Source organism: Apis dorsata, unplaced genomic scaffold (genome assembly GCF_000469605.1).
Source record: "Apis dorsata unplaced genomic scaffold, Apis dorsata 1.3 scaffold_949, whole genome shotgun sequence".
Classification (NCBI taxonomy): domain Eukaryota; kingdom Metazoa; phylum Arthropoda; class Insecta; order Hymenoptera; family Apidae; genus Apis; species Apis dorsata.
Genome location: NW_006264058.1, coordinates 172,189 through 176,184, shown reverse-complemented (window position 1 = coordinate 176,184; position 3,996 = coordinate 172,189). Strand labels below are relative to the sequence as shown.

General features: G+C 30.1%; 1 protein-coding gene across 2 annotated transcripts in view; it reads left to right on the top strand.

Annotated features, from left to right (window-relative positions):
- Nucleotides 1-1,922: 1,922 nt before the first annotated feature.
- Nucleotides 1,923-3,996, top strand: part of LOC102677593 (4-coumarate--CoA ligase 1-like) — a 10,168-nt gene continuing 8,094 nt past the window's right edge. For both annotated transcript variants that reach the window (XM_006623824.2, XM_031514273.1), the window contains exon 1: nt 1,923-1,941. The gene's annotated coding sequence lies outside the window, so the exon portion shown is untranslated. The remainder of the gene's footprint in view (nt 1,942-3,996) is intronic.

Here is a 3,996-nt window from a genome sequence, read left to right as displayed (position 1 = left end):
TTTTTTTTTTTCAAAATGATTGCATTAATTTTTCAAAAATCATGCTCTCGACTTTTATTTTTTAGTTTAACAAATTATCGATATCAGTTGCGAAATATTTCCGATTCTTAAGGTTAAGGTTAAAATATACCATTTAAATTCGCAGGATCTATTCGATTTGTATCAGGTATATAAAGAATGATAATCGTAAGATAAGCAATGGGAAGCCGGTTAAATAGACCGGAAGCGAAACAGAGTCGAAGCCAAAAACTTTGCAGCTTCGAGGTTATCGGTAGCCCTGATCTCTCGCAAATTAATTTTAACGTTGCGAATCGAATACAAAGATATTCTCCACGCATAGTAAATTCGATTAAACAAACTTTGAATGAACGTTAACCGAGCGTTTTCCAAAAAAAAAAATCATGAAACGCGAAAAACGTATATATATAAATTTTGATTAAATGTTTGAAAAAATCGATACAAAGGAATGCAACGAGCCTCGTACGATCGGTTTTCGATACGTATCGATCGATATTCCAGGAGGAGTGAAGCAAAGGTTTATCTTCGTGCAATAAATTAGAAATACCTTTGCTTGGTTCGGTATCTCGTTTGACGGACGTATAGTGGGTTGCCTATTAAAAAAAAAAAAAAAAAAAAAGGAAAAAAAAAAGAAGGAAAAGTGGTGAGGATCCTTGGAAGCAAACTGCGGGGAAGGGAGGGGGAACAGTTGCTGCGTCGTTGTCGTCGTCACGTTGAGCGCCTCGAACGTTTTCAAACTCGTCGTCGTCGTCGTCGTCGTCGTCGGCTGTCAGGAAGGTAAGCTCGACCGGAACTGAGAATGCGATCTTGCTGCACACCCGGACCGGTGTGCAACTACCTCGTGCCAAGAGTATTTGAAATACTCCGCGGTCCAGGATGAAGTATGCCATGGTATCAGAGGTTTGCGGGTTGTAACAAAGCAGGCCCTCCGGGCACCGAATGTACATACAGCCCTGGCATTTACCGCCAAACGACGACGACGACAGCCAGAATGCTGCAGGACTCCTGAAAACTTCCTCATAAATGGCTATTTGCGTTCGAGGAATTGGGACACGAGTATACCACCGTGAAATTTTATTTCGCCTACCGTCGGTTGTTAATACACGTGAACGTTAATACACGGTTATTTGCGCCGTAGTGGTGGAGAGAGAGTGGGGAGAGGAGGAGGGGGAGGAGGAGAAAATTTTAGTTTATCGCTAGTTTCGTTAGAATCGCTAGTTTATTATTATATACGCGCGAAAATATATCGGTGTAATGATCTTTAGAAGAGAAATATACGTTTATACTTTATATATTTTAATCTCGATTGGAAGATTAGAAGGATAAAATTGAATTAACGAAAAAATAAAAAAATTTTTTTAACGTTTATCTGCAATTTATAAATGTAAGTATATATTATAAAGAGGATAAAATTGAATTGAAAATTGTTTCAATTAAATTAGAAATTTGCAAATTACAAGTTAAATAGAAATATGTAAATATGATATTATTTAAGTTAAATAACGGAAAAATACGCACGTTTTTTCCGTTGTTGCAATATTCATGACCTTGTAAATATAATTATATTTCGCAACCAATTTATTGTACATGCAAATAGTTTTAAATTTTACATCATTATCATTGATATTTCATATTTATATTTATATTTGCAAATAAAAAAAAAAATTATTTTGCTTTATTGTGTTAATAAATTTCACGATATATCGCATAAGATAACATTTCAAAGTATTGCTCATTCAGTTCTTTTAGTACATCCAGAGAAAGAGGATCGGACGCTCTTAGTTCCTTTGAATTCGTCAATTTCTGTGTTAAATTTAATATATTAAAAAAAAATAAATAAAAGTAATTAACGCAAAATCGAAGAAATTTGGACGTGATAAATTGTGGAGAATTTGTAATAAATAATCAATCGCACAATAGCCGGTATGTACGTTAATTACTATTATTCATAAAGCAAATTCATATTTGTCGTTAGATGTAATTAACGAAATCGAATATATCTTGAAAATAATTATTTTAATAATAAACTAAAAATAATTTTTAGTTTTGTAAACTTATACACAAACTTATATATAATATTTCCATTAATATTTAACGCGTTAAGTATATGTCTTTTTGAATATATTTTAATATTTTTCTTGTTTTTTTTTTTCCTTTTTATCGGTTCAAGATAAGTGAAGATTTATGACTGTAAACAAGTGTATTTTTCTTTATTATGTATTTCAAGTGCTTTACGTTCAGCATCATTACTTTATTTCAAAATTTCAAAATTTCTTCAATATTTACCATTGTAATTGTATTTATCTTCTAATAATTTATATATTTATTTTTATCCATATTCGATAAATATACGAGTTTTTTCCTGTTCGATATAGACAAGCATATACGAAAAAATGAATAAAAATAATAGCGACAATAGTTACTTTTATCAAAATATTCGGCTTAATATTCCTCGTTAATAATATATATTATTATATATGTATAATATATAATGTATATTATTTATAATAGTGCTCGAAGAAGAATTTCAGTTTGAGAATTCTCAATTTTAGAAAATAGTTGCAAGTAAAAAAGAACTATACATATGATGATTCTTTTTGATTGACTCGAAAAGTTTCGCGATTGCGACGAATTTTCGAAAGATAAAGGGACTAGTAGCGACCTCGGTCGAGAAAGAAAGAAAGAAAGAAAGAAAGAAAGAAAGAAAAAGTTTTTCAAATTAAGGCTTGTGATTGTCGTGATATTAAAATTTTTAAATAATAGTGCGTATACTTACGATGAAAATGAATAAGAATCGCAAATAATATGTTGCTATTATCCATCGTTGGTAATACGACAAGATCTGGGCTAAAATCCGAAGTTTACATTCGATGCAATATGCAATATCACGTTGTAGATTACACGATGATTAATTGACGATCGAAAAATCTAAAATTATTACGACAAAGTACGATTCTTTTTAAAAGAGGATCGATTCCAACGATTGAAACAAGTTTTATATATTTTCTTTATTTACACGCGATCCAAGCTATCGCAGAGTTCGACAAAGACAAATCTCGACCGATCGTTTTAAACTCGCTGAAATTATCGTCAAAGTTACGAGGAAAATATTATTTTTTATTAATTTATCTATAATAAAAATAGCGCGAGAAATATCAAAAGCATGATATCGTATGTAACTTTTTAATGGCTTTTTTCGAAATATGATGGATCGTGGAAATTTGCGCGAAGAAAGAGAAGAAATGCTCTCCTCACGTAAAAGAGAATGTAAAAAGATCTATTTCGTGGAATATCGTGGCAATTATTATAAAAGGAACCGTGTTGTGCCACGGTAATTCGAATACTGTATATTAATTAATTTTCAATTTTCAATGTAAAAAATAATTGTTTCAATGTAATGCATAACAAATATATATTAAAATTTTTAAATCCTCTTTTTAAACATTTACAAATTAAACGAAATACGTGTATATAGGCAGAGAACTAATCGATAATTTCGATCGATCACGTTTCAATAGTTGAGAAAATATTCTATAAATTTTTTAAAAAGTATTTAACAAATATAACGAAATATCTATTTTAATTTAAATCGTTGTATAAATTATCGATATTTTTTTTTTTTTGTAAATTAAACTCCAAGTTAAGTAATTATTTCGTATTAGAAATTCACATAATGTAATGAATATATAAAAAGTAGAAACTTTTTATTTTTTCTTTTTTTTACTGTCATATTCGATTCGCAAAACTTTACAAAATCATATTAAAATAAATATTTATGGTCGCCCTTGATATACACAAGCACAATCGAATGCACACCATCTAGTAATAATTTCTTAATCTATCCATACTGACATTTATGAATTAATTTTAACCTATCTTACATCATAACATATGGATTTCTATCGTTTGTTTACTTACTACAATTTGCATCGACGCTTTCTTTCTATTATTTCAAAACGTCCTACAGCCAGATACTTC